The sequence below is a fragment of the Ambystoma mexicanum genome, chromosome 13, assembly GCF_040938575.1.
Source record: "Ambystoma mexicanum isolate Mex_15411 chromosome 13, UKY_AmexF1_1, whole genome shotgun sequence".
Taxonomy (NCBI): Eukaryota; Metazoa; Chordata; class Amphibia; order Caudata; family Ambystomatidae; genus Ambystoma; species Ambystoma mexicanum.
Window position 1 is genome coordinate 816,333,492 of NC_090938.1, and position 18,392 is coordinate 816,351,883.

Below are 18,392 nucleotides of genomic sequence, written 5' to 3' on the forward strand. Positions count from 1 at the left end.
TCCCAAGGCTCTTCCCCTCTGCTGTGGGGGAAGGGGGTGTGGGGTCTCTGGTGGCAGGCCACAGTGGAGGAGAGAGCTGGGTATCTATGATCATGCAGAGGTGCTGCATTTCCCAAGGCTCTTGTCCTCTGCTGTGGGGGGAGGGGTGGTGTGGGGTCTCTGGTTGCAGGCCACAGTGGAGGAGAGGGCTGGGTATCTATGATCATGCAGAGGTGCTGCATTTCCCAAGGCTCTTGCCCTCTGCTGTGGGTGAGGGGAGTGCCGGGGCTCTGGTGGCTGGCCACAGTGGAGGAGAGAGCTGGGTATCTATGATCATGCAGAGGTGCTGCATTTCCCAAGGCTCTTGCCCTCTGCTGTGGGGGGGGGCGGTCTCTGGTGGCAGGCCACAGTGGAGGAGAGAGCTGGGTATCTATGATCATGCAGAGGTGCTGCATTTCCCAAGGCTCTTACCCTCTGCTGTGGAGGGATGGGGGGTGTGGGGTCTCTGGTGGCAGGCCACAGTGGAGGAGAGCTGGGTATCGATGATCATGCAGAGGTGCTGCATTTCCCAAGGCTCTTGCCCTTTGCTGTGGGGGGAGGGGGGCGTAGGGCCTTTGGTGGCAGGCCACAGTGGAGGAGAGAGCTGGGTATCTATGATCATGCAGAGGTGCTGCATTTCCCAAGTTTCTTACACTCTGCTGTGGAGGGATGGGGGGGTGTGGGGTCTCTGGTTGCAGGCCACAGTGGAGGAGAGAGCTGGGTATCTATGATCATGCAGAGGTGCTGCATTTCCCAAGGCTCTTACCCTCTGCTGTGGGGGAAGGGGGTGCGGGGTCTCTGGTTGCAAGCCACAGTGGAGGAGAGAGCTGGGTATCTATGATCATGCAGAGGTGCTGCATTTCCCAAGGCTATTGCCCTCTGCTGTGGGGGGAGGAGGTGTGGGGTCTCTGGTGGCAGACCACAGTGGAGGAGAGAGCTGGGTATCTATGATCACGCAGAGTTGCTGCATTTCCCAATGCTCGTGCCCTCTGCTGTGGGGGGATCGGGTGTGGGGTCTCTGGTGGCAGGCCACAGTGGAGGAGAGAGCTGGGTATCTATGATCATGCAGAGGTGCTGCATTTCCCAAGGCTCTTGCCCTCTGCTGTGAGGGGACGGGGGGCGTAGGGCCTCTAGTGGCAGGCCACAGTGGAGGGGAGAGCTGGGTATCTATGATCATGCAGAGGTGCTGCATTTCCCAAGGCTCTCGCCGTCTGCTGTGGGGGGAGGGGGTGTGGGGTCTCTGGTTGCAGGCCACAGTGGAGGAGAGAGCGTGGTATCTATGATCATGCAGAGGTGCTGCATTTCCCAAGGCTCTTGCCCTCTGCTGTGGGGGAAGGGGGTGCGGGGTCTCTGGTTGCAGGCCACAGTGGAGGAGAGAGCTGGGTATCTATGATCATGCAGAGGTGCTGCATTTCCCAAGGCTCTTGCCCTCTGCTGTGGGGGAGGGGAGTGCGGGGTCTCTGGTGGCAGGCTACAGTGGAGGAGAGAGCTGGGTATCTATGATCATGCAGAGGTGCTGCATTTCCCAAGGCTCTTGCCCTCTGCTTTGGCGGGTGGAGGTGGGTGTAGGGTCTATGGTGGCAGGCCACAGTGGAGGACAGGGCTGGGTATCTATGATCATGCAGAGGTGCTGCATTTCCCCAGGCTCTTGCCCTCTGCTGTGGGGGGAGGGGGGTGTGGGGTCTCTGGTGGCAGGCCACAGTGGAGGAGAGAGCTGGGTATCTATGATCATGCAGAGGTGCTGCATTTCCCAAGGCTCTCGCCGTCTGCTGTGGGGATGGGGGGTGGGGGGGTCTCTGGGGGCAGGCCACAGTGGAGGAGAGAGCTGGGTATCTATGATCATGCAGAGGTGCTGCATTTCCCAAGGCTCCTGGCCTCTGCTGTGGCGGGTGGGGAGTGTCGGGCCTATGATGGCAGACCACAGTGGAGGAGAGAGCTGGGTATCTATGATCATGCAGAGGTGCTGCATTTCCCAAGGCTCTTGCCCTCTGCTGTGGGGGAAGGGGGTGCGGGGTCTCTGGTTGCAAGCCACAGTGGAGGAGAGAGCTGGGTATCTATGATCATGCAGAGGTGCTGCATTTCCCAAGGCTCTTGCCCTCTGCTGTGGGGGGGGGGTCTCTGGTGGCAGGCCACAGTGGAGGAGAGAGCTGGGTATCTATGATCATGCAGAGGTGCTGCATTTCCCAAGGCTCTTGCCCTCTGCTGTGGGGGGGGGGTCTCTGGTGGCAGGCCACAGTGGAGGAGAGAGCTGGGTATCTATGATCATGCAGAGGTGCTGCATTTCCCAAGGCTCTTGTCCTCTGCTGGGGGGAGGGGGGTGTAGGGTCTCTGGTGGCAGGCCACAGTGGAGGAGAGAGCTGGGTATCTATGATCATGCAGAGGTGCTGCATTTCCCAAGGCTCTTGCCCTCTGCTGTGGGGGGAGGGGGGTGTGGGGTCTTTGGTGGCAGGCCACAGTGGATGGGAGAGCTGGGTATCTATGATCATGCAGAAGTGTTGCAATTCCCAAGGCTCTTGCCCTGTGCTGTGGGGGAGGGGGTGTGGGGTCTCTGGTGGCAGGCCACAGTGGAGTGGAGAGCTGGGTATCTATGATCATGCAGAGGTGCTGCATTTCCCAAGGCTCCTGCCCTCTGCTGTGGGGGGAGGGGGGTGTGGGGTCTCTGGTGGCAGGCCACAGTGGAGGAGAGAGCTGGGTATCTATGATCATGCAGAGGTGCTGCATTTCCCATGGCTCTTGCCTTCTGCTGTGGGGGAGGGGGGTGTGGGGTCTCTGGTGGCAGGCCACAGTGGAGGGGAGAGCTGGGTATCTATGATCATGCAGAGGTGCTGCATTTCCCAAGGCTATTGCCCTCTGCTGTGGGGGGAGGAGGTGTGGGGTCTCTGGTGGCAGACCACAGTGGAGGAGAGAGCTGGGTATCTATGATCATGCAGAGTTGCTGCATTTCCCAATGCTCGTGCCCTCTGCTGTGGGGGGATCGGGTGTGGGGTCTCTGGTGGCAGGCCACAGTGGAGGAGAGAGCTGGGTATCTATGATCATGCAGAGGTGCTGCATTTCCCAAGGCTCTTGCCCTCTGCTGTGAGGGGCCGGGGTTTGTAGGGCCTCTAGTGGCTGGCCACAGTGGAGGGGAGAGCTGGGTATCTATGATCATGCAGAGGTGCTGCATTTCCCAAGGCTCTTGCCGTCTGCTGTGGGGGGAGGGGGTGTGGGGTCTCTGGTTGCAGGCCACAGTGGAGGAGAGAGCGTGGTATCTATGATCATGCAGAGGTGCTGCATTTCCCAAGGCTCTTGCCCTCTGTTGTGGGGATGGGGGTGTGGTGTCTCTGGTAGCAGGCCACAGTGGAGGAGAGAGTTGGGTATCTATGATCATGCAGAGGTGCTGCATTTCCCAAGGCTCTTGCCCTCTGCTGTGCGGGAAGGGGGTGTGGTGTCTCTGGTGGCAGGCCACAGTGGAGGAGAGAGCTGGGTATCTATGATCATGCAGAGGTGCCGCATTTCCCAAGGCTCTTGCCCTCTGCTGTTGGCGCCGGGGGGTGCGGGGTCTCTGGTTGCAGGCCACAGTGGAGGAGAGAGCTGGGTATCTATGATCATGCAGAGGTGCCGCATTTCCCAAGGCTCTTGCCCTCTGCTGTGGGGGAGGGGAGTGCGGGGTCTCTGGTGGCAGGCCACAGTGGAGGAGAGAGGTGGGTATCTATGATCATGCAGAGGTGCCGCATTTCCCAAGGCTCTTGCCCTCTGCTGTGGGGGAGGGGAGTGCGGGTTCTCTGGTGGCAGGCCACAGTGGAGGAGAGAGGTGGGTATCTATGATCATGCAGAGGTGCCGCATTTCCCAAGGCTCTTGCCCTCTGCTGTGGGGGAGGGGAGTGCGGGGTCTCTGGTGGCAGGCCACAGTGGAGGAGAGAGCTGGGTATCTATGATCATGCAGATGTGCTGCATTTCCCCAGGCTCTTGCCCTTTGCTGTGGGGGAGAGGGGGTGCGGGGTCTCTGGTTGCAGGCCACAGTGGAGGAGAGAGCTGGGTATCTATGATCATGCAGAGGTGCCGCATTTCCCAAGGCTCTTGCCCTCTGCTGTGGGGGAGGGGAGTGCGGGGTCTCTGGTGGCAGGCCACAGTGGAGGAGAGAGGTGGGTATCTATGATCATGCAGAGGTGCCACATTTCCCAAGGCTCTTGCCCTCTGCTGTGGGGGAGGGGAGTGCGGGGTCTCTGGTGGCAGGCCACAGTGGAGGAGAGAGGTGGGTATCTATGATCATGCAGAGGTGCCGCATTTCCCAAGGCTCTTGCCCTCTGCTGTGTGGGAGGGGAGTGCGGGGTCTCTGGTGGCAGGCCACAGTGGAGGAGAGAGCTGGGTATCTATGATCATGCAGAGGTGCCGCATTTCCCAATGCTCTTGCCCTCTGCTGTGGGGGAGGGGAGTGCGGGGTCTCTGGTGGCAGGCCACAGTGGAGGAGAGAGGTGGGTATCTATGATCATGCAGATGTGCTGCATTTCCCCAGGCTCTTGCCCTCTGCTGTGGGGGAGAGGAGTGCGGGGTCTCTGGTGGCTGGCCACAGTGGAGGAGAGAGCTGGCTATCTATGATCATGCAGAGGTGCTGCATTTCCCAAGGCTCTTGCCCTCTGCTGTGGGGAGGGGGAGGGCGGTCTCTGGTGGCAGGCCACAGTGGAGGAGAGAGCTGGTTATCTATGATCATGCAGAGGTGCTGCATTTCCCAAGGCTCTTGCCCTCTGCTGGGGGGAGGGGGGTGTAGGGTCTCTGGTGACAGGCCACAGTGGAGGAGAGAGCTGGGTATCTATGATCAGCAGAGGTGCTGCATTTCCCAAGGCTCTTGCCCTCTGCTGTGGTGGGAGGGGGTGTGGGGTCTCTGGTGGCAGGCCACAGTGGAGGAGAGAGCTGGGTATCTATGATCATGCAGAGGTGCTGCATTTCCCAAGGCTCTTGCCCTCTGCTGTGGGGGGAGGGGGGTGTGGGGTCTCTGGTGGCAGGCCACAGTGGAGGAGAGAGCTGGGTATCTATGATCATGCAGAGGTGCTGCATTTCCCAAGGCTCTTGCCTTCTGCTGTGGGGGGCGAGTGGTGTTGGGCCTATGGTGGCAGGCCACAGTGGAGGGGAGAGCTGGGTATCTATGATCATGCAGAGGGGCAGCATTCCCAATTCTCTCGCCGTCTGCTGTGGGGGGAGGGGTTGTAGGGCCTCTAGTGGCATACCACAGTGGAGGAGAGAGCTGGGTATCTATGATCATGCAGAGGTGCTGCATTTCCCAAGGCTCTTGCCCTCTGCTGTGGGGGGAGGGGTGGTGTGGGGTCTCTGGTGGCAGGCCACAGTGGAGGGGAGAGCTGGGTATCTATGATCATGCAGAGGTGCTGCATTTCCCAAGGCTCTTGCCTTCTGCTGTGGGGGAGGGGAGTGTGGGGTCTCTGGTGGCAGGCCACAGTGGAGGGGAGAGCTGGGTAGCTATGATCATGCAGAGGTGCTGCATTTCCCAAGGCTATTGCCCTCTGCTGTGGGGGAGGGGTGTGTGGAGTCTCTGGTGGCAGGCCGCAGTGGAGGGGAGAGCTGGGTATCTATGATCATGCAGAGGTGCTGCATTTCCCAAGGCTGTTGCCCTCTGCTGTGCGGGAAGGGGGTGCAGGGTCTCTGGTTGCAGGCCACAGTGGAGGAGAGGGCTGGGTATCTATGATCATGCAGAGGTGCTGCATTTCCCAAGGCTCTTGCCCTCTGCTGTGGGTGAGGGGAGTGCCGGGTCTCTGGTGGCTGGCCACAGTGGAGGAGAGAGCTGGGTATCTATGATCATGCAGAGGTGCTGCATTTCCCAAGGCTCTTGCCCTCTGCTGTGGGGGGGGGGGGCGGTCTCTGGTGGCAGGCCACGGTGGAGGAGAGAGCTGGGTATCTATGATCATGCAGAGGTGCTGCATTTCCCAAGGCTCTCACCCTCTGCTGTGGAGGGATGGGGGGTGTGGGGTCTCTGGTGGCAGGCCACAGTGGAGGAGAGCTGGGTATCGATGATCATGCAGAGGTGCTGCATTTCCCAAGGCTCTTGCCCTCTGCTGTGGGGGGAGGGGGGCGTAGGGCCTTTGGTGGCAGGCCACAGTGGAGGAGAGAGCTGGGTATCTATGATCATGCAGAGGTGCTGCATTTCCCAAGTTTCTTACACTCTGCTGTGGAGGGATGGGGGGTGTGGGGTCTCTGGTTGCAGGCCACAGTGGAGGAGAGAGCTGGGTATCTGAGCGTGCAGAGGTGCTGCATTTCCCAAGGCTCTTACCCTCTGCTGTGAAGGGATGGGGGGGTGTGGGGTCTCTGGTGGCAGGCCACAGTGGAGGAGAGAGCTGGGTATCTATGATCATGCAGAGGTGCTGCATTTCCCAAGGCACTTGCCCTCTGCTGTGGGGGAGGGGGGTGTAGGGCCTCTGGTTGCAGGCCACAGTGGAGGGGAGAGCTGGGTATCTATGATCATGCAGAAGTGGTGCATTTCCCAAGGCTCTTGGCCTCTGCTGTAGGCGAGGGGGGTGTAGGGCCTCTGGTTGCAGGCCACAGTGGAGGGGAGAGCTGGGTATCTATGATCATGCAGAGGTGGTGCATTTCCCAAGGCACTTACCCTCTGCTGTGGGGGGGAGGGGGGTGTGGGGTCTCTGGTTGCAGGCCACAGTGGAGGAGAGAGCTGGGTATCTATGATCATGCAGAGGTGCTGCCTTTCCCAAGGCTGTTGTCCTCTTCTGTGGGGGAGGGTGTAGGGTCTATGGTGGCAGGCCACAGTGGAGGGGAGAGCTGGGTATCTATGATCATGAAGAGGTGCTGCATTTCCCAAGGCTCTTGCCCTCTGATGTGGGGGAGGAGGCAGGGTCTATGGTGGCAGGCCACAGTGGAGGGGAGAGCTGGGTATCTATGATCATGCAGAGGTGCTGCTTTTCCCCAGGCTCTTGCCCTTTGCCGTGGGGGGAGGGGGGTGTGGTGTCTCTGGTGGCAGGCCACAGGGGAGGAGAGAGCTGGGTATCTATGATCATGCAGAGGTGCTGCATTTCCCAAGGCTCTTACCCTCGGCTGTGTGGCGAGGGGGGTGTAGGGCCTCTGGTGGCAGGCCACAGTGGAGGGGAGAGCTGGGTATCTATGATCATGCAGAGGTGCTGCATTTCCCAAGGCTCTTACCCTCTGCTGTGGGGTGTGGGGTCTCTGGTGGCAGACCACAGTGGAGGAGAGAGCTGGGTATCTATGATCATGCAGAGGTGCTGCATTTCCCAAGGCTCTTGCCCTCTGCTGTGGGGGGAGGGGGGTGTAGAGTCGTTGGTGGCAGGCCTGGGTGGAGGAGAGAGCTGGGTATCTATGATCATGCAGAGGTGCTGCATTTCCCAAGGCTCTTGCCCTCTGCTGTGGGGGGAGGGGGGTGTGGGGTCTCTGGTGGCAGGCCACAGTGGAGGAGAGAGCTGGGTATCTATGATCATGCAGAGGTGCTGTATTTCCCATGGCTCTTGCCTTCTGCTGTGGGGGAGGGGGGTGTGGGGTCTCTGGTGGCAGGCCACAGTGGAGGAGAGAGCTGGGTATCTATGATCATGCAGAGGTGCTGCATTTCCCAAGGCTCTTGCCCTCTGCTTTGGGGATGGGGGTGTGGTGTCTCTGGTGGCAGGCCACAGTGGAGGAGAGAGCTGGGTATCTATGATCATGCAGAGGTGCTGCATTTCCCAAGGCTACTGCCCTCTGCTGTGGTGGGTGGGGGTTGTAGGGCCTATGGTGGCAGACCACAGTGGAGGAGAGAGCTGGGTATCTATGATCATGCAGAGGTGCTGCATTTCCCAAGGCTCTTGCCCTCTGCTGTGGGGGAGGGGAGTGCGGGGTCTCTGGTGGCAGGCCACAGTGGAGGAGAGAGCTGGGTATCTATGATCATGCAGAGGTGCTGCATTTCCCAAGGCTCTTGCCCTCTGCTGTGGGGGGTGGAGGTGGGTGTAGGGTCTATGGTGGCTGGCCACAGTGGAGGACAGGGCTGGGTATCTATGATCATGCAGAGGTGCTGCATTTCCCCAGGCTCTTGCCCTCTGCTGTGGGGTGAGGGGGGTGTGGGGTCTCTGGTGGCAGGCCACAGTGGAGGAGAGAGCTGGGTATCTATGATCATGCAGAGGTGCTGCATTTCCCAAGGCTCTCGCCGTCTGCTGTTGGGGGAGGGGGTGTGGGGTCTCTGGTGGCAGGCCACAGTGGAGGAGAGAGCTGGGTATCTATGATCATGCAGAGGTGCTGCATTTCCCAAGGCTCTTGCCTTCTGCTGTGGGGGGCGAGTGGTGTAGGGCCTATGGTGGCAGGCCACAGTGGAGGGGAGAGCTGGGTATCTATGATCATGTAGAGGGGCAGCATTTCCCAATTCTCTCGCCGTCTGCTGTGGGGGGAGGGCATGTAGGGCCTCTAGTGGCAGGCCACAGTGGAGGGGAGAGCTGGGTATCTATGATCATGCAGAGGGGCTGCATTTCCCAAGGCTCCTGCCCTCTGCTGTGGCGGGTGGGGGGTGTAGGGCCTATGGTGGCAGACCACAGTGGAGGAGAGAGCTGGGTATCTATGATCATGCAGAGGTGCTGCATTTCCCAAGGCTCTTGCCCTCTGCTGTGGTGGGAGGGGGTGTGGGGTCTCTGGTGGCAGGCCACAGTGGAGGACAGAGCTGGGTATCTATGATCATGCAGAGGTGCTGCATTTCCCCAGGCTCTTGCCCTCTGCTGTGGGGGGTGGGGCGGGGGTGGGGTCTCTGGTGGCAGGCCACAGTGGAGGAGAGAGCCGGGTATCTATGATCATGCAGAGGTGTTGCATTTCCCAAGGCTCTTTCCTTCTGCTGTGGGGGGCGAATGGTGTTGGGCCTATGGTGGCAGGCCACAGTGGAGGGGAGAGCTGGGTATCTATGATCATGCAGAGGGGCAGCGTTCCCAATTCTCTCGCCGTCTGCTGTGGGGGGAGGGGGTGTAGGGCCTCTAGTGGCAGGCCACAGTGGAGGGGAGAGCTGGGTATCTATGATCATGCAGAGGGGCTGCATTTCCCAAGGCTCCTGCCCTCTGCTGTGGCGGGTGGGGGGTGTAGGGCCTATGGTGGCAGACCACAGTGGAGGAGAGAGCTGGGTATCTATGATCATGCAGAGGTGCTGCATTTCCCAAGGCTCTTGCCCTCTGCTGTGGGAGGAGGGGGTGTGGGGTCTCTGGTGGCAGGCCACAGTGGAGGAGAGAGCTGGGTATCTATGATCATGCAGAGGTGCTGCATTTCCCAAGGCTCTTGCCCTCTGCTGTGGGGGGAGGGGGTGTGGGGTCTCTGGTGGCAGGCCACAGTGGAGGAGAGAGCTGGGTATCTATGATCATGCAGAGGTGCTGCATTTCCCAAGGCTCTTGTCCTCTGCTCTGGGGGGAGGGGTGGTGTGAGGTCTCTGGTGGCAGGCCACAGTGGAGGGGAGAGCTGGGTATCTATGATCATGCAGAGGTGTTGCATTTCCCAAGGCTCTTGCCTTCTGCTGTGGGGGAGGGGGGTGTGGGGTCTCTGGTGGCAGGCCACAGTGGAGGGGAGAGCTGGGTATCTATGATCATGCAGAGGTGCTGCATTTCCCAAGGCTCTTGCCCTCAGCTGTGGGGGGTGGAGGTGGGTGTAGGGTCTATGGTGGCAGGCCACAGTGGAGGAGAGAGCTGGGTATCTATGATCATGCAGAGGTGCTGCATTTCCCAAGGCTCTTGCCCTCTGCTGTGGGGGGTGGAGGTGCGTGTAGGGTCTATGGTGACAGGCCACAGTGGAGGACAGAGCTGGGTATCTATGATCATGCAGAGGTGCTGCATTTCCCAAGGCTCTTGCCTTCTGCTGTGGGGCAGGGGGGTGTGGGGTCTCTGGTGGAAGGCCACAGTGGAGGGGAGAGCTGGGTATCTATGATCATGCAGAGGTGCTGCATTTCCCAAGGCTATTGCCCTCTGCTGTGGGGGAGGGGGGTGTGGAGTCTCTGGTGGCAGGCCGCTGTGGAGGGGAGAGCTGGGTATCTATGATCATGCAGAGGTGCTGCATTTCCCAAGGCTCTTGCCCTCTGCTGTGGGGGAAGGGGGTGCAGGGTCTCTGGTTGCAGGCCACAGTGGAGGAGAGGGCTGGGTATCTATGATCATGCAGAGGTGCTGCATTTCCCAAGGCTCTTGCCCTCTGCTGTGGGTGAGGGGAGTGCCGGGGCTCTGGTGGCTGGCCACAGTGGAGGAGAGAGCTGGGTATCTATGATCATGCAGAGGTGCTGCATTTCCCAAGGCTCTTGCCCTCTGCTGTGAGGGGCCGGGGGGTGTAGGGCCTCTAGTGGCAGGCCACAGTGGAGGGGAGAGCTGGGTATCTATGATCATGCAGAGGTGCTGCATTTCCCAAGGCTCTCGCCGTCTGCTGTGGGGGGAGGGGGTGTGGGGTCTCTGGTTGCAGGCCACAGTGGAGGAGAGAGCGTGGTATCTATGATCATGCAGAGGTGCTGCATTTCCCAAGGCTCTTGCCTTCTGCTGTGGGGGAAGGGGGTGCGGGGTCTATGGTTGCAGGCCACAGTGGAGGAGAGAGCTGGGTATCTATGATCATGCAGAGGTGCTGCATTTCCCAAGGCTCTTGCCCTCTGCTGTGGGGGAGGGGAGTGCGGGGTCTCTGGTGGCAGGCCACAGTGGAGGAGAGAGCTGGGTATCTATGATCATGCAGAGGTGCTGCATTTCCCAAGGCTCTTGCCCTCTGCTTTGGCAGGTGGAGGTGGGTGTAGGGTCTATGGTGGCAGGCCACAGTGGAGGACAGGGCTGGGTATCTATGATCATGCAGAGGTGCTGCATTTCCCCAGGCTCTTGCCCTCTGCTGTGGGGGGAGGGGGGTGTGGGGTCTCTGGTGGCAGGCCACAGTGGAGGAGAGAGCTGGGTATCTATGATCATGCAGAGGTGCTGCATTTCCCAAGGCTCTCGCCGTCTGCTGTGGGGATGGGGGGTGGGGGGGTCTCTGGTGGCAGGCCACAGTGGAGGAGAGAGCTGGGTATCTATGATCATGCAGAGGTGCTGCATTTCCCAAGGCTCCTGCCCTCTGCTGTGGCGGGTGGGGAGTGTCGGGCCTATGATGGCAGACCACAGTGGAGGAGAGAGCTGGGTATCTATGATCATGCAGAGGTGCTGCATTTCCCAAGGCTCTTGCCCTCTGCTGTGGGGGAAGGGGGTGCGGGGTCTCTGGTTGCAAGCCACAGTGGAGGAGAGAGCTGGGTATCTATGATCAGGCAGAGGTGCTGCATTTCCCAAGGCTCTTGCCCTCTGCTGTGGGGGCGGGGTCTCTGGTGGCAGGCCACAGTGGAGGAGAGAGCTGGGTATCTATGATCATGCAGAGGTGCTGCATTTCCCAAGGCTCTTGTCCTCTGCTGGGGGCAGGGGGGTGTAGGGTCTCTGGTGGCAGGCCACAGTGGAGGAGAGAGCTGGGTATCTATGATCATGCAGAGGTGCTGCATTTCCCAAGGCTCTTGCCCTCTGCTGTGGGGGGAGGGGGGTGTGGGGTCTTTGGTGGCAGGCCACAGTGGATGGGAGAGCTGGGTATCTATGATCATGCAGAGGTGTTGCAATTCCCAAGGCTCTTGCCCTGTGCTGTGGGGGAGGGGGTGTGGGGTCTCTGGTGGCAGGCCACAGTGGAGTGGAGAGCTGGGTATCTATGATCATGCAGAGGTGCTGCATTTCCCAAGGCTCCTGCCCTCTGCTGTGGGGGGAGGGGGGTGTGGGGTCTCTGGTGGCAGGCCACAGTGGAGGAGAGAGCTGGGTATCTATGATCATGCAGAGGTGCTGCATTTCCCATGGCTCTTGCCTTCTGCTGTGGGGGAGGGGGGTGTGGGGTCTCTGGTGGCAGGCCACAGTGGAGGGGAGAGCTGGGTATCTATGATCATGCAGAGGTGCTGCATTTCCCAAGGCTATTGCCCTCTGCTGTGGGGGGAGGAGGTGTGGGGTCTCTGGTGGCAGACCACAGAGGAGGAGAGAGCTGGGTATCTATGATCACGCAGAGTTGCTGCATTTCCCAATGCTCGTGCCCTCTGCTGTGGGGGGATCGGGTGTGGGGTCTCTGGTGGCAGGCCACAGTGGAGGAGAGAGCTGGGTATCTATGATCATGCAGAGGTGCTGCATTTCCCAAGGCTCTTGCCCTCTGCTATGAGGGGCCAGGGGGTGTAGGGCCTCTAGTGGCAGGCCACAGTGGAGGGGAGAGCTGGGTATCTATGATCATGCAGAGGTGCTGCATTTCCCAAGGCTCTCGCCGTCTGCTGTGGGGGGAGGGGGTGTGGGGTCTCTGGTTGCAGGCCACAGTGGAGGAGAGAGCGTGGTATCTATGATCATGCAGAGGTGCTGCATTTCCCAAGGCTCTTGCCCTCTGTTGTGGGGATGGGGGTGTGGTGTCTCTGGTAGCAGGCCACAGTGGAGGAGAGAGTTGGTTATCTATGATCATGCAGAGGTGCTGCATTTCCCAAGGCTCTTGCCCTCTGCTGTGCGGGAAGGGGGTGTGGTGTCTCTGGTGGCAGGCCACAGTGGAGGAGAGAGCTGGGTATCTATGATCATGCAGAGGTGCCGCATTTCCCAAGGCTCTTGCCCTCTGCTGTGGGGGAGGGGAGTGCGGGGTCTCTGGTGGCAGGCCACAGTGGAGGAGAGAGGTGGGTATCTATGATCATGCAGAGGTGCCGCATTTCCCAAGGCTCTTGCCCTCTGCTGTGGGGGAGGGGAGTGCGGGGTCTCTGCTGGCAGGCCACAGTGGAGGACAGGGCTGGGTATCTATGATCATGTAGATGTGCTGCATTTCCCCAGGCTCTTGCCCTTTGCTGTGGGGGAGAGGGGGTGCGGGGTCTCTGGTTGCAGGCCACAGTGGAGGAGAGAGCTGGGTATCTATGATCATGCAGAGGTGCCGCATTTCCCAAGGCTCTTGCCCTCTGCTGGGGGGGAGGGGAGTGCGGGGTCTCTGGTGGCAGGCCACAGTGGAGGAGAGAGGTGGGTATCTATGATCATGCAGAGGTGCCGCATTTCCCAAGGCTCTTGCCCTCTGCTGTGGGGGAGGGGAGTGCGGGGTCTCTGGTGGCTGGCCACAGTGGAGGAGAGAGGTGGGTATCTATGATCATGCAGAGGTGCCACATTTCCCAAGGCTCTTGCCCTCTGCTGTGGGGGAGGGGAGTGCGGGGTCTCTGGTGGCAGGCCACAGTGGAGGAGAGAGGTGGGTATCTATGATCATGCAGAGGTGCCGCATTTCCCAAGGCTCTTGCCCTCTGCTGTGGGGGAGGGGAGTGCGGGGTCTCTGGTGGCAGGCCACAGTGGAGGAGAGAGCTGGGTATCTATGATCATGCAGAGGTGCCGCATTTCCCAATGCTCTTGCCCTCTGCTGTGGGGGAGGGGAGTGCGGGGTCTCTGGTGGCAGGCCACAGTGGAGGAGAGAGGTGGGTATCTATGATCATGCAGAGGTGCCGCATTTCCCAAGGCTCTTGCCCTCTGCTGTGGGGGAGGGGAGTGCGGGGTCTCTGGTGGCAGGCCACAGTGGAGGAGAGAGGTGGGTATCTATGATCATGCAGATGTGCTGCATTTCCCCAGGCTCTTGCCCTTTGCTGTGGGGGAGAGGGGGTGCGGGGTCTCTGGTTGCAGGCCACAGTGGAGGAGAGAGCTGGGTATCTATGATCATGCAGAGGTGCTGCATTTCCCAAGGCTCTCGCCGTCTGCTGTGGGGGGAGGGGGTGTGGGGTCTCTGGTGGCAGGCCACAGTGGAGGAGAGAGCTGGGTATCTATGATCATGCAGAGGTGCTGCATTTCCCAAGGCTCTTGCCCTCTGCTGTGGGGGGAGGGGGGTGTGGGGTCTCTGGTGGCAGGCCACAGTGGAGGAGAGAGCTGGGTATCTATGATCATGCAGAGGTGCTGCATTTCCCAAGGCTCTTGCCCTCTGCTGTGGGGAGGGGGAGGGCGGTCTCTGGTGGCAGGCCACAGTGGAGGAGAGAGCTGGTTATCTATGATCATGCAGAGGTGCTGCATTTCCCAAGGCTCTTGCCCTCTGCTGGGGGGAGGGGGGTGTAGGGTCTCTGGTGGCAGGCCACAGTGGAGGAGAGAGCTGGGTATCTATGATCAGCAGAGGTGCTGCATTTCCCAAGGCTCCTGCCCTCTGCTGTGGCGGGTGGGGGGTGTAGGGCCTATGGTGGCAGACCACAGTGGAGGAGAGAGCTGGGTATCTATGATCATGCAGAGGTGCTGCATTTCCCAAGGCTCTTGCCCTCTGCTGTGGCGGGTGGAGGTGGGTGTAGGGTCTATGGTGGCAGGCCACAGAGGAGGACAGAACTGGGTATCTATGATCATGCAGAGGTGCTGCATTTCCCATGGCTCTTGCCTTCTGCTGTGGGGGAGGGGGGTGTGGGGTCTCTGGTGGCAGGCCACAGTGGAGGAGAGAGTTGGGTATCTATGATCATGCAGAGGTGCTGCATTTCCCAAGGCTCTTGCCCTCTGCTGTGGGGATGGGGGTGTGGTGTCTCTGGTGGCAGGCCACAGTGGAGGAGAGAGCTGGGTATCTATGATCATGCAGAGGTGCTGCATTTCCCAAGGCTCCTGCCCTCTGCTGTGGTGGGTGGGGGTTGTAGGGCCTATGGTGGCAGACCACAGTGGAGGAGAGAGCTGGGTATCTATGATCATGCAGAGGTGCTGCATTTCCCAAGGCTCTTGCCCTCTGCTGTGGGGGAAGGGGGCGCGGGGTCTCTGGTTGCAGGCCACAGTGGAGGAGAGAGCTGGGTATCAATGATCATGCAGAGGTGCTGCATTTCCCAAGGCTATTGCCCTCTGCTGTGGGGGAGGGGAGTGCGGGGTCTCTGGTGGCAGGCCACAGTGGAGGAGAGAGCTGGGTATCAATAATCATGCAGAGGTGCTGCATTTCCCAAGGCTCTTGCCCTCTGCTGTGGGGGGTGGAGTTGGGTGTAGGGTCTATGCTGCCAGGCCACAGTGGAGGACAGGGCTGGGTATCTATGATCATGCAGAGGTGCTGCATTTCCCCAGGCTCTTGCCCTCTGCTGTGGGGGGAGGGGGTTGTGGGGTCTCTGGTGGCAGGCCACAGTGGAGGAGAGAGCTGGGTATCTACGATCATGCAGAGGTGCTGCATTTCCCAAGGCTCTCGCCGTCTGCTGTGGGGAGAGGGGGTGTGGGGTCTCTGGTGGCAGGCCACAGTGGAGGAGAGAGCTGGGTATCTATTATCATGCAGAGGTGCTGCATTTCCCAAGGCTCTTGCCTTCTGCTGTGGGGGGCGAGTGGTGTAGGGCCTATGGTGGCAGGCCACAGTGGAGGGGAGAGCTGGGTATCTATGATCATGTAGAGGGGCAGCATTTCCCAATTCTCTCGCCGTCTGCTGTGGGGGGAGGGCGTGTAGGGCCTCTAGTGGCAGGCCACAGTGGAGGGGAGAGCTGGGTATCTATGATCATGCAGAGGGGCTGCATTTCCCAAGGCTCCTGCCCTTTGCTGTGGCGGGTGGGGGGTGTAGGGCCTATGGTGGCAGAGCACAGTGGAGGAGAGAGCTGGGTATCTATGATCATGCAGAGGTGCTGCATTTCCCAAGGCTCTTGCCCTCTGCTGTGGTGGGAGGGGGTGTGGGGTCTCTGGTGGCAGGCCACAGTGGAGGAGAGAGCTGGGTATCTATGATCATGCAGAGGTGCTGCATTTCCCAAGGCTCTTGCCCTCTGCTGTGGGGGGTGGAGGTGGGTGTAGGGTCTATGGTGGCAGGCCACAGTGGAGGACAGAGATGGGTATCTATGATCATGCAGAGGTGCTGCATTTCCCCAGGCTCTTGCCCTCTGCTGTGGGGGGAGGGGGGTGTGGGGTCTCTGGTGGCAGGCCACAGTGGAGGGGAGAGCTGGGTATCTATGATCATGCAGAGGGGCAGCATTCCCAATTCTCTCGCCGTCTGCTGTGGGGGGAGGGGGTGTAGGGCCTCTAGTGGCAGGCCACAGTGGAGGGGAGAGATGGGTATCTATGATCATGCAGAGGGGCTGCATTCTCCAAGGCTCCTGCCCTCTGCTGTGGTGGGTGGGGGGTGTAGGGCCTATGGTGGCAGACCACAGTGGAGGAGAGAGCTGGGTATCTATGATCATGCAGAGGTGCTGCATTTCCAAAGGCTCTTGCCCTCTGCTGTGGGGGGAGGGGGTGTGGGGTCTCTGGTGGCAGGCCACAGTGGAGGAGAGAGCTGGGTATCTATGATCATGCAGACGTGCTGCATTCCCCAAGGCTCTTGCCCTTTGCTGTGGGGGGAGGGGGTGTGGGGTCTCTGGTGGCAGGCCACAGTGGAGGAGAGAGCTGGGTATCTATGATCATGCAGAGGTGCTGCATTTCCCAAGGCTCTTGCCCTCTGCTGTGGGGGAAGGGAGTGCGGGGTCTCTGGTGGCAGGCCACAGTGGAGGAGAGAGCTGGGTATCTATGATCATGCAGAGGTGCTGCATTTCCCAAGGCTCTTGCCCTCTGCTGTGGGGGGTGGAGGTGGGTGTAGGGTCTATGGTGGCAGGCCACAGTGGAGGACAGGGCTGGGTATCTATGATCATGCAGAGGTGCTGCATTTCCCCAGGCTCTTGCCCTCTGCTGTGGGGGGAGGGGGGTGTGGGGTCTCTGGTGGCAGGCCACAGTGGAGGAGAGAGCTGGGTATCTATGATCATGCAGAGGTGCTGCATTTCCCAAGGCTCTCGCCGTCTGCTGTGGGGGGAGGGGGTGTGGGGTCTCTGGTGGCAGGCCACAGTGGAGGAGAGAGCTGGGTATCTATGATCATGCAGAGGTGCTGCATTTCCCAAGGCTCTTGCCTTCTGCTGTGGGGGGCGAGTGGTGTAGGGCCTATGGTGGCAGGCCACAGTGGAGGGGAGAGCTGGGTATCTATGATCATGCAGAGGGGCAGCATTTCCCAATTCTCTCGCCGTCTGCTGTGGGGGGAGGGCGTGTAGGGCCTCTAGTGGCATCCCACAGTGGAGGGGAGAGCTGGGTATCTATGATCATGCAGAGGGGCTGCATTTCCCAAGGCTCCTGCCCTCTGCTGTGGCGGGTGGGGGGTGTAGGGCCTATGGTGGCAGACCACAGTGGAGGAGAGAGCTGGGTATCTATGATCATGCAGAGGTGCTGCATTTCCCAAGGCTCTTGCCCTCTGCTGTGGTGGGAGTGGGTGTGGGGTCTCTGGTGGCAGGCCACAGTGGAGGAGAGAGCTGGGTATCTATGATCATGCAGAGGTGCTGCATTTCCCAAGGCTCTTGCCCTCTGCTGTGGGGGGTGGAGGTTGGTGTAGGGTCTATGGTGGCAGGCCACAGTGGAGGACAGAGCTGGGTATCTATGATCATGCAGAGGTGCTGCATTTCCCCAGGCTCTTGCCCTCTGCTGTGGGGGGAGGGGGGGTGGGGTCTCTGGTGGCAGGCCACAGTGGAGGAGAGAGCTGGGTATCTATGATCATGCAGAGGTGCTGCATTTCCCAAGGCTCTTGCCTTCTGCTGTGGGCGGCGTGTGGTGTTGGGCCTATGGTGGCAGGCCACAGTGGAGGGGAGAGTTGGGTATCTATGATCATGCAGAGGGGCAGCATTCCCAATTCTCTCGCCGTCTGCTGTGGGGGGAGGGGGTGTAGGGCCTCTAGTGGCAGGCCACAGTGGAGGGGAGAGCTGGGTATCTATGATCATGCAGAGGGGCTGCATTTCCCAAGGCTCCTGCCCTCTGCTGTGGTGGGTGGGGGGTGTAGGGCCTATGGTGGCAGACCACAGTGGAGGAGAGAGCTGGGTATCTATGATCATGCAGAGGTGCTGCATTTCCCAAGGCTCTTGCCCTCTGCTGTGGGGGGAGGGGGTGTGGGGTCTCTGGTGGCAGGCCACAGTCGAGGAGAGAGCTGGGTATCTATGATCATGCAGAGGTGCTGCATTCCCCAAGGCTCTTGCCCTCTGCTGTAGGGGGAGGGGGTGTGGGGTCTCTGGTGGCAGGCCACAGTGGAGGAGAGAGCTGGGTATCTATGATCATGCAGAGGTGCTGCATTTCCCAAGGCTCTTGCCTTCTGCTGTGGGGGAGGGGGGTGTGGGGTCTCTGGTGGCAGGCCACAGTGGAGGGGAGAGCTGGGTATCTATGATCATGCAGAGGTGCTGCATTTCCCAAGGCTATTGACCTCTGCTGTGGGGGAGGGGGGTGTGGAGTCTCTGGTGGCAGGCCGCAGTGGAGGGGAGAGCTGGGTATCTATGATCATGCATAGGTGCTGCATTTCCCAAGGCTCTTGCCCTCTGCTGTGGGGGAAGGGGGTGCGGGGTCTCTGGTTGCAGGCCACAGTGGAGGAGAGAGCTGGGTATCTATGATCATGCAGAGGTGCTGCATTTCCCAAGGCTCTTGCCCTCTGCTGTGGGTGAGGGGAGTGCCGGGTCTCTGGTGGCTGGCCACAGTGGAGGAGAGAGCTGGGTATCTATGATCATGCAG